The following is a 12,540-nucleotide window of genomic DNA, read 5'->3' as shown; positions in this document are numbered from 1 at the left end:
GCTACGGGTCGTTTGGTACACCATATCGTGAATAAATAAATTCTTGGTAACAGTACCACGTTGCCTTTTATTTTACTGTTTAGGTATTTATGTGTTATAGTTATTACATAAGGAAAATATGTAGCGATAGTTTGCTTTAAATAAGCTATGCCGATCGCCCGCGATAATCCAGAGATTATGAACTATAAAAGTTTTACAAAACGGGGTTCTCAATTTTGTTTCAATATGTACGCAATTAAGTGTCTTATTTTTACCGAACATCTACTGTTACTGGTTCGTGTACTTCCTAAATATCTAAATGTATGTTAACGATGGGGACTCTACTCTCTTTACTAACTACCATGACTTTTGATTTTTTTATATTGATCTTCATAAGGTATCGTTTTAATATTCATTAAATGTAACCAGTAATTGTTGCATGTCGCTGTCTCTGTTACCATGGCAATATCATCAGCAAATCTGATTCAATGGATTACCTTTCCGTTTATTTTTCCACCTATAGCTTTTACTTTGAGTTCTTCTGAAAAAAATATATAGGTATCTACATTACATCTATTATTGACAAATAACTCGTTATTAAATTATATAATCATCTCATGATGGGCCTTCATGGTCTGTTAGGCTACATGAAAAAAAAAATAATCAACATAATGTTCTTTTGAAAAAGCAATTTTATGTGGTGCCTCATGTTAAATCAAATATAACTAAACATTAAATAGGTATTAAATAATAATTGTACATATTTGTACAAATAACGGTGTAGATGGAAAGTAAAAATATAGGTAAATATTATTTGTTAGTTTATTCAGTTAATGTGGTTAAGTTTGTACTTGGTTTTATTTGAAAGTACACGTGGCCTGTGGGGGTAGGTAATCTAACAATATAAATTTTGTGATAAAATATAATTATTTTGTTGATACATATTCGTATTATGTTAAAAGGCTCTAAAAACGCAATGATACACATCGTTTCCGTGGTGTAGCGGTTATCACATCTGCCTAACACGCAGAAGGTCCCCAGTTCGATCCTGGGCGGAAACAGCGATTTTTTTACAATTTTTACATTTAACTTATATATTATTTTTTAAACTGTTAATATTTAAGCAATTTTCTAGTTAAATACTTCTATTTTATTTTATTTTCATACTTTTAACGTATAATGTAGTTACATCAAAATAATTACATCTTTAACATTTATATTATTGCTTATACCTTAGGGCTTAGATTAATAGCGATTAGCGTGGATTTAAATATAAAGTATACTTTAAGTACTTATTAACATTTTTGTACTATATATTTGTGTTACGTAAAATATATCATATCTGTTCAATGTATCGTATACATCAAAGTATTATGTAACCTTTCGTTAGTCATTAAATAGCTGCAATAGGTTATAGGTATCTTAATAAGCTGTCCGTTTTTTAGAAATTCATAAAAAAATCCTAGGAACAAATATATTACTAATTATTATTGACGCTGTTTAAACATATTATGTGTAGTAAATTGAATAAACACTTCGGCATTGGGAAAATGTACATATCTTAACCAATGTGCTTCTCGGACAAATGGACGTTATCGTTATTAATCTCACATACACGAGAAAAATATATAGTTAAAATAGGGACACAATCAGTGCGTAACTAAAAGAGACTAAAGCGCCCAGGAGTAAGACTTTTTTTGCGCCCTATATTACATGTTAACATGTATAGTAAACGCCCAAAGTACAAAAACGCCCTAAAATAGAATGTTGCCCCCTGCACCCACGGTAGCTATGTCACTGGACACAATACCATTTATAGTTGGAAATTGTAATAACTAAATAAATAGTTAAGCCAACAAATGTTTATTTTAAGGCCTATTGTGTATTAAGTAAGTCCAACTATAGTCTATACCTAAATGTATTGTGTCTCTATATATGCCCTGTATTAATCATAATATTATAGACTTGTAAGTTCCTTTGCGTTTTAGTCTTTATTCGTATGCAGTTGGGCTCTTTATATTTGAATAATCACATTCATAAGGCAAAAATTGCTCTAACAAATATTTAAATATCTTAAATTAACTATAATGAGTACAACACACCGCCTATTTCTTAAAACGTAAACGCTGAAGTATAAGCAATTATACAGGAAATCTTAATTAAAAATTTAGATTGTACTTATAAATACAGTAATGAGGATTCTTTATTGGTAGTTATTTTTTGTCAGCCTATTTATAGGAGAATATTAAAATCACTTGCCATATTATCTTTTGTCATATTTTAAATATATGCTTTCTTGAATAAACATACAAAAAATAATTTAATTACCGTTTCAAAGGTTGATCTAACTATATATTTTTTTAGTGTAATCACATGTTCAAGTAGGCATTTGGCTACTTAAGTTATATTAATGAGTTATGTATGCAAAACCTGTTTAATTGCCTCCTATACGCCAAAATGGAATGATTATCTGCCTCTAAATGAGTATTAAGCCGTCTATGTAAGTTGGTGTATATATAATAAAAGTTACGCTTTAAACAATTTTCAGTTTATACTTAGTTTTGTATGGTCGATAAGTTTAGTATTCCCAGAAATATCGAATGTATTCAGGATTTCCTGTTTTGTGATCGGTTATTATAGAGAAATATATAGATGTTTCGGTTGACTAGAGATATACGTTTATATATTATGGTGTTTGTACCTATATAGATTCACCAGATTGTAATGATTTTCTATTGAGTTCGTTTTGTACGATTTTTTTCATACAGAAAAGTAGACAGGAAATGAGGGAATAAAAGAAGAGGAAAAGGATAAAGCCGTGTATGCGTTTGATACATATAAAACATAGCGGGACAAACAAGAGGGATATTGTCATGCGTGATAGCTTTTTATTTGTGTTTTATTAGGTCGAAAAATAGCGCTTCTTTTTATTGGACGAAGTGGTTTCGGATCACATGCATATACAAAATCCGATTCAATTTCCTGTAAACGATAAATTGAAAAAATAAAGCACACGCGCACGCATATAAGGCGAAATAGGGTTAGGAAATAAATAGATTTGTTTCGTCCCTCTAAAAGTTAATATAAAAAACCCATATAGTCGGAGGCAAAGGAAATCATTTTTCTAGGGTTCCTCGCCAAAAAAGTTTCACGTTCAGGTTTCTGTTAAAATACCTCTACGAGACGTATCGTTATTATACGATTCGCATGTAACTTTATAAAAATAAACAGGAATATCTTCTCGGCATTGATTGGTGAAGAAATAAACAAAATTGATTCTAAAAATATTGACGTGACAGAAATGGTATCTATTCTAACTAATATCATAATTTAGACTACCAAAATAATTATTGGAGAATGCTCATCTTATACTCAAAAATATGGGTTAATTAACTTCCTTTTAACTCTCAATACCAAGAACTACTTAATTTTAATTAACTGAAGCATCGTTTCCGTGGTGTAGCGGTTATCACATCTGCCTAACACGCAGAAGGTCCCCAGTTCGATCCTGGGCGGAAACAGCTATTTTTTTTATTTTTTTACATCTATATAGGTATGGTATTTTAAGCTTCTTTTTAATTTATTAGAAATTAGGTTTTTTTGAGCAACGAAAAATAAATAAATGTAGCTACTGTTTATTTTTACTTACGTCTTACATGCATTTTATTATAGCTGGTACTTAATTTAGGTAGTTTTAATACTATACAGAGTGTTGCAGCATGAAAGGTAAGTAATAGGTGATTGGACATCTGGGGGACCCCGAAAATAAGCCCGTTTTCATTTTTTCGATAAGTCAAAAATTGAAGGTTTCGACAGTTAAGTAAAAAAATAATGACTTCAAAAAAAAAATTGTTTGGGTCTCGGGCCCCGCGGCAGAAGTGAAAAAGTAGTATTAAATTGGAAAAAACAATAATGTTTTTTTTAGTGGGGGTTGATCAATAACGTCTTCGCAACTTGAATGCATTTTGTACTACTATACGACAGATGCAGTGGACTTTCGTGCGAACGTAAAATGTCAGTGAATCAACGCACGCAAGAATAACAAGCCACTTTAATTTTAATTGGCGACGTTTTAACGCCAACATACACTAACACATCTATTTAGATATCATAATAAAATCAAATATATATATATATATATGTATGAGAGAGAGAGTGAGAGGGAGCTGAAGAAGTGGGGGAACTCGTACTATATCGTATACGAAGATCCGCACAAAAGAGAATCAAAGAAAACCAGGCGTTACTGATCACATCGTTTTCAGTCCCTTTCGGCCCCTAACTCTTCTCTTATCACTTATCTTATCATTTATATCTTACCTCTAGTCTCTAATCATTTATCTCTTATCTCTAATATCTTATCATTTATTTATTATTTCTTGTTTCTAATTATTTAACTCTAATTTCTTGTCATTTATCACCATGTCTTTAACACAGATATATATATAATAAACTAGATTGCTAACTAGCAATAAGAATTGAAGCCGACGGTCCGCCATTCTGGTGGAATATATGTGTGTTATCAATGCATATAATATATATCATACATATAACATATATATATATATATATATATATATATATATATATATATATTATTATATAATATTATATAAATATATATATGTGTGATTGTTATAAACATATATTATTCTCGCGTGATAAGGTTCTAATTCCCACCAAGATGGCGGAAAGTGGTTGCTTCAATCTTCTTAATTAGTGGCATGTACAGTTAGCAATCTAGTTTATTATATATATCTATGGTCTTTAATCATTTTTTCTTATCAATTTTTGAGGGCCGAAAAAGACTGGAAATGACGTGACCCCTCTTTTAAGGTGAGCTTATTGCACTGAATAACAGGAAATCATTTTTTTTTTAAGACATTATTTGTTTACTTAACTGTTTGACTTATCGAAAAAATTAAAACGGGAGGCTTATTTGGGGGTCTTCCAGATGTCCAATCACCTATTACTTACCTTTCATGCTGGAACACAATGTATATTAATATTATTAATAGGTAGGTATCTGAAGTACATAAACGGTGTAAAACCTTGGTTATTAACAACACTCGAACACGAGTGTGTGGCGTTCGGGAGCCCAATTGAGCTATTTTTTTTTTTTTTAATAAACCTTAATTATTATTATCTAATAATTAAAAAAAAATAAAAAATGAATATGTAGGTTTAAAACATAAAAAAATTTGGTGTTGATAAAATCACCTATATTTATTTTTAAACTAATAAGAAAACTAATTGTACCGCACGGATCGACTCTGGGACCTACTGTTTGTTAGGCAGAAGTGATAACCGTTACACTACGGAAACGAGACGTACTGTAATAATTACATTAAAAAATAATTAATTATCAAAAAACAATTTTTTATAATAAAAACCCCATAAAACTGGTAGGTACGTACAACTATCATTTTTAAAATATATTTAATTTATCCTAATGTGGTTAAATATTACTAGTTTAACTCTCAACATTTTATCTTGTTTTTCAATCTTTGTGTATTTTAAATATTAATATCTATTGAAATTATAAAGTAACTGAAATAATATAATAAACGTATGCAAAAATAAACTTAATTTCTAATTAGTTTTATTAATAAAGCAAAAAAGTCACTGTTTCCGCCCAGGATCGAACTGGGGACCTTCTGCGTGTTAGGCAGATGTGATAACCGCTACACCACGGAAACGATGCTCGAAAATTGTTAATTCGAGTATTTTTAAGTGTCGATCAATAATATTAAGCTAATAATAATTAGCGTTAACAACCACAACTGATCGAGTCAAAGTGATATTTATAATAACCAATAACGCATAAGTGTGTACTAAGGTAACGAAATGAAAAACCAAAATATTTTATTTCCTTGTTAATATATTGTACACATTTCTCTCGAGTGTAGCTATATATGATTTGCCTATATTACAATAATAATATGAGCTATCCGAAACGTGTGCAAATGTACCGTAGAGACGTGTCACGTAAAAATAATATTTCACACATTTTCCTCTACCCCTCATCGTTTGGCGAGTGTATCTCTTTTAAGCAGACCGCGGGATAAAATATGAGATGGTATCTAGGGAAATATACTGCTCGCATACGCTATTCATATTGCATGAATACACAATGCCCTGCTCCGATCATTCCGGCCGTTTCAACAACAACTTTATAAAATACACTAGACATTACAAGTTTATATCGGCCATTTTACCAGAAGTTATTTGTAGTTTGGGAATTGCGGTCATCAATTTCATCCCAACGGACGTTTTGAACAGTCTTTTATCGACGGTGTCCTGCCGCGTTCTCGCCGTCTCACTATTGTGCCTCCACAATTTCAAACGTTTTGTCTTTTTTACTACTAACCTTAAATCACTGATTTTACAATATTTTAATGGTATTTTCATGGATTTACAAACAGTATAGAAATTGTTAAGTGAACCCACAGCAATCAATTTTTGGAGAAAAATGTTATTTTTATATTTTAAATAGCACTAAGCCGATAATAAATGTATCTATAGAGTCTAGAAATATAAATAATGTAGCTTACAAATAATACTTACAATAATAGTTATTTTAACAGCTATATATTGTTGTAAACAGATGCTACAAAAGTAGTATTTGACACGAATACTTAGTAGTTACTACATAATAATAATAGGCGTAGAATAGGGGGACTGATGTCTAAGTAGGCCAGTGGCGTAGTTATGATTTTGTTCTGGGGGGGGGGGGATAGATGAATTTTTGAGTAAACGTTAAGTGGGTGACAACGCCCCCCACACCCCTCATTCAAGTTAACGTTTTTTTAATATACTACTGTAGACAATTATGTATTTTATAATATTATATACATTGAAAATTTGAAACAAATAAATTGGACAACTCATTTTTTTTAAATAATAATTTATAAAATAAGATCTATTTTTCGAGGTCTTTTCGGTAGTTCATCAATTACTGCCTCAGTGTCAAGTTCTATGTTTTTATGGCCTGCCAACATAGCTAATTTATTCAATCTATCCTGTTTTAAGAGAAATAATGGCTAATTATTATTAAAATGTATTATCAATTATTTAATCACAATGCATAAAATGTTAGCATTTTTTGTTCTTTCTTTACAAATGGTATTTCTTAAGTACGTCTTTACCCTTTTTAGAGTGGAAAACATCCGCTTAGGTGTGGTGGTAGATACAGGCAATGTGCATAAAATGTTTGTAATTTTAATTATATTAGGAAACATTTTAGCATCACACTCAATAAGAGCTTAAAGAGTCGATTTTGGAACTGTATTAGTTCTGCTAATTTTGCGCCTCTACAACTTCAGCTCAACAAGTAAAACATCAAAATTTTGTACTTCTGTAGAGTAAAATTCAATTAATATTTTAAATGAAGTTTCTTCGTCCTCAGTTAAAATTGTAATTGTTTTTATTAAAAACGAAATAATAGTATAACTTAAACAGAAATCAAGAACTACGAAAAGAATTAATTGAAATGTTGATAGAAGCTAAAAATGATCAAATTTTATTATTTTGATAAAAGTCAGTGTTGTCACTTTACACATGGCACGTGGGTAGTATGGGCACAGAATAGATAAAAGTATGGTATGGGTACACATGGTTCGTGGCCATAGGTAGTGCGTCAGTGGTTATCACTTATCATCACAATTAAATATTGAAAAAAAACGTTTTCCGCGTGGCATATTGCGTATGATAGGTACAATTTAAAAACCAAAATAAGGACGTGGTAGGTTAAAGTATTATGTTTTTACTGTACATATATCATAAATCTAACATAAAAAAAAGGCTCTAAGGGGGATCTATCCCATCATCCCCCCCCATAACTACGCCATTGAAGCTGGCTATAATCCCTCTACAATTAATCCTTTAGCTTTCCCATGAAAATGCTTTCATTTTTTACATTCAGGTACATAGTTGTGGAAATTCGCCCCCACGAGTCTGTACGTTCACAGTTTGGATGTATGGCTATGGACCCCCCTCCTCCCCAAACACAGAAATCCACCATGCTACGGCCTACGCCTAGGTAAATAAATGAAAATCAGCAAATTTGCTCTTTTTATTTCTCAATAATCGTTTTGTCATTTAGTTTCCATTTACAATTAAATACTGTTAAACTTAGTTATAACCTTTAAAACGATAATTAAATTATTTATGCACGTCCATTCAAGAAAGCATAAATTTAAAATACGACACAAATATTTTTAAAAAGCTTTACAGTGGGGTCAGGGCATAGTAGGGATGGAGAGGTCACAGGTATACAGGAATTATTATAACTGAAAGTGATAAAATTCCTTTTGGATAAACGCTTCGATGCGAATCTGTGGTTAATATGTATAAATCACACATAGCAACTTAAAAACTGACTACGGTCAAAGTGAAGTTTTTCCCTATTTTTTGGGTTTTCTTTGACAAAAACATTTTTAACTACACATTTTTTGAGGAAATTGTATATGTTATAGCTCCATTCTACATCTACTTTTGGTCTAATTTTCATACATAAACCCCTACAACTTTGCATGAAAATACGAAAGAAAGAAAAAAAACAGATTTGTCAAAAAGTAGCGTGTAAGAAAATCATGTTTTTAACTAGTTTCACAATAACACAATTACATTTAAAAATTATGTATACAAATGAATTAATAAACAAATATTACTATCACGCTTAAATAAGTCTATTCAAAATGCCTTCTGGAAACATTTTTTATTAAATATTGCCTATCTTTGCCCCTTAATAAATATTACTTTCCGGTAGTGTTAAGTGGATTGAATATTAAACCACTTAATAGTTAATAGGTCGACAAAATAATCACTCCAACTTATTATTTCTTTTTTGGTTCCATAATATGTATTCTTCCATCTTTGTATATTAAGGTTTTCGTGCTTGGATGAAATGACCTGTAGTTTTTAATGGTTTTAACAAAATGTGTCTTGTGATGTACAGCGAAGATTCTACACGTACGTCTCTTTGCTTCCTGCAGTTTCCCATTTAAGGAAATTCCTATTTTCTCTTTGAAGAACACGTTACAGGTCTTTCTTAAATATCTTTTTGCTTACCAGACGTATTATAATTTTCACGGACCACTCAATTATTTCTCTATACTTTTCGAGAAAGTCACGTTGACATTCTTTACAAACGTTTTAAAACTTGTTTTCTGTAGATAAATATATGTTAAATTTACTTTAAAATAATTTAGTGTTGAATATTACACACTAATATAAATATGTAGAAAACACGAGCCAAATCGACATTTTTTTCCATACTCAATTGTTGTATAGAATTTGATTCCGAGTTTATTGGACCGCGTAGTATTTTATAACATTGGATAGGAATAGGCGAGGGCGGCCAGATGACGATGATTATAGTTAAAACTTTTGTGCGTTGTCATTACTGAGCTTATTGGTTGGTATAGAGCGCGCAACCGTCTTTGGAAACGGTCGGGTAAATCGAGGAAAAGTGAGATCCGGCAAGGGAGAGAGATGGATGTACCGCTGAAGGAGGATTAGCACTTCATTTAAAGCCGCCATTTCGTAAATGGTTTGCTCCGATTGGCCGGCGTAGTTTAATCGATGGCACCCGGACGAGCTTTTAGTGCGGCGGCGGCGGCGGCGATGATGGTTAAACGAAGGAGATGGAAGTAAAACGACGACTATACGCCAAGCTGTAGCGGCGGAGAGGGGCTGCCGTTTTATTAATGAACTTGGCACAGTATGCTGTTTGTTTCCATTTCAGTTTAAAAGCTTTACTCTTGTTTCTCGTTTTTCTTTCACCGCGCCGCGTCCCGGGACAAAGCGAATCCAATTAAACAACAAAAATACCCCGGACCAGTTTTTATTGTTATTCCCTTGCTTCGCTTTTGTTTTCCACCCTCGAAATTACTTCGCTAACGTCTTGCTCGGTTTCCCTTCGTCCCATGTCCCTATCAAACCTTGCGCGTCCAACGACCATTCGCATCAAGACGTTTATCGCTTTTGGAGACAAAAACTAAACGCTCGGCAATAAATAGTATAATAATATTATATAGTCGCAAAAGGAATCACCGCCTATTTCTAACAGCACACAAACATTTATATATTATGTACATTTATGAACAGATCGCTTTAAATTATTTTATATTATGTTCACACCAAATTGTGCAATTTTGAAACACGCATGACGCATTTATATTGTATGCTGTTTTATATTATTATAAAACATAAAGTACTTAACACAACGCTCTAGCTAAATTGCGAGTTTCTATTTTTTTTATTCATTGCGCAATTCTTAATTTCATAATGTTCACAATACCTTTCTTAAAAAAAAAAGTAATAGTATAAATTTGCATAGATACTATATGCATAGTATAATATAAAACTATAACAGTAAGTACAATTAAGAGATTACAGACTCTTCGAAAAATATCAAATAGTACATATTTATAGCATGAAATCATGATTAGATTGAAGATTCTATGACCAAAAAAATTATTAAAACATAAATAGTTGTACGCAAATTAATATGTTTGCTTAAGTGTTAAGACTTGTAGTGTGTGTTGTCAGTATTTTTAAACTTGAGAGGGATCATCTCCGGTTACGCATATAGTCATTAATATTCTTGTGGGACGTCTGACACTGTTATTTTGACCAGATCCCTTCGATAATGTGTTACGGTTAGAAAACATGAAAACCGATACAACGGTTCGTACAGATGTTGGCATTAAAACTTAAAACGTTTAAAATCGACAGATAAATCATTGTAACTAACAAATTTACAGACAAGTATAATAAATGATTAATCTAATACTTTAAGTTTTCCTATACAAGATCAAGAACATATTTTCGGTTCATTGTTCAATCCTTATTATTTTCTTGTCAATGGTAATAACTGTCCCACAGACAAATGCACACATAGATACACTAATAATATTTGTAAAGTATCTAAATGAAAACTAAACTGTAAAAAAATATTTTGTCACTTTATAATCGTGGCCCTTATTCTGAGTATAGAAATAACATTTGAGTTCGTTTACGGTTCACTAGTTTAATGCGATGCTAACACGCAAGATCTATCATTGAACAATACGTATTATGTATTTAATTTTAGGTATCATAATCAAATTATCATATGATTAATTTACTAACCCGTAAACGATTAATAAAATAGTAACATTATAAATTACAATAGTATGATTACAGGGGATGAAGGAGGTTCAAGGGTATTAGTTTCCATCCCAGACCTGAAAAAATGGATACAAAAATAAATATTTATTTAATCTAACTGTTTTAGTTTATTTTTTTATAATACGCCTCTGGCAAATTATTATAGTATACCAGAATATGTATTAAGCACCTATGCTGAATTAAAAAACGATATCAGTTGGATTTTCTTTAACAGTTCCGTTTTTTATGTAAATTTAAAATGTACATGTGTACATTTTAAACTATGTTGTCTGTCCAGAAAACGATAACCCTTTATCAGGAAACTCGTCACAAATTGTTAACATTCTCAAAACACAAGAAAAGAATTGTACAACTACCGATACGTTGAATTCGACGGGTTATTACTTATTTCCAAGAAGTGCGGTTGCTATAAACGCATGTACACAATATAATATCCAAGACCCTATATGATAAATGACACGGAGGTCACAATATCATGAATACATCACCACCAGTCAAGTGGTTCACATAGCATCAGTATAACGCCACCAACATAATACTATAGACAACGTACACAACAAACGGTATACGCGCATCCCTTTTTTGTAATGTGTTTACCCAATAAGATTAGCGAAAAGAAGAGAGAGGTCAAAAGGGAAAAACGCACCGTGCCGTTCCGTGTCTTGTTCAAATGCCTGGTGAAAAATAAATAATGATGTAAGCCACCCACGAAGTGACAGACTAACGTGGTATTCGTTTTATTACTTTCAACCCTAAAAACCAACAGTAGTACTACTTGATAAGTAGTAATAGCAGCAGTAGCACGGCAGCTGACACCGTCCATAAACCGCAAAGCACTTGACGTTGTCGTTTTGCTCACTGGACGTGTACCACGTGCATATTATATAAGTTATAGGTTTGCACGCGCATTTTTGTGTGTTAAATCATATCACTACTTGCCTATCGGTTTTTATATTTTTTGACTCTATCAGCTACATAGGGGTTAAGACGACCATTATAATGTGGCGGACACACCGATACCGAATACAGACACTTGGCAATATTATTTATTGAGTATACCTACGCCTTTGAATAAGACATCTGCTCGCGTCGTACGTTGTAGTAATGCCGGAGAAGAGCAAAGACCGATGTCCAGAAACGATTATGTAAACATTTGTCAAAAATAAAAAACACGTATAAGTTGTAAAATAAAACACAATGCACCGCGTCTTTTTATTTTATTACTCGTGCCCCCCGAACACACGCTTGCCCGTGTCATTGTTATGAATAGAATTAAAAAAAAAATAAAAATAAAAATATTAATCGTTCCGTACAACATAAAGCAACAATTTGAATTTACAATAACTAAATAGAATGAAGCTTCTTGTACCTAACTATTGTAGTAGTACT

The 12,540-nt window shown here is 31.8% G+C and overlaps 3 non-coding genes across 3 annotated transcripts; 2 read left to right on the top strand and 1 right to left on the bottom strand.

The window, feature by feature from the left end:
• The first annotated feature begins 967 nt into the window (after positions 1 to 967).
• Positions 968 to 1,040, top strand: Trnav-aac (transfer RNA valine (anticodon AAC)). The gene has a single exon. It is a non-coding gene; the product is annotated as a tRNA-Val (tRNA).
• A 2,387-nt stretch (positions 1,041 to 3,427) lies between these two features.
• Trnav-aac (transfer RNA valine (anticodon AAC)) lies at positions 3,428 to 3,500 on the top strand. Its single transcript has one exon. It is a non-coding gene; the product is annotated as a tRNA-Val (tRNA).
• A 2,102-nt stretch (positions 3,501 to 5,602) lies between these two features.
• On the bottom strand, positions 5,603 to 5,675 carry Trnav-aac (transfer RNA valine (anticodon AAC)). Its single transcript has one exon. It is a non-coding gene; the product is annotated as a tRNA-Val (tRNA).
• Between the last annotated feature and the right edge of the window lie 6,865 nt (positions 5,676 to 12,540).

The sequence above is a fragment of the Adelges cooleyi genome, unplaced genomic scaffold (assembly GCF_023614345.1).
Source record: "Adelges cooleyi isolate 19-005CV unplaced genomic scaffold, UGA_ACOO_1.1 ACOO_flye_CR_arks_rails_tigmint_CR_PRNA_30, whole genome shotgun sequence".
In the NCBI taxonomy this organism is placed as follows: Eukaryota; Metazoa; Arthropoda; class Insecta; order Hemiptera; family Adelgidae; genus Adelges; species Adelges cooleyi.
The sequence above is the reverse complement of the archived record's forward strand: the minus strand, read 5'-3'. Positions and strand labels throughout refer to the sequence as shown.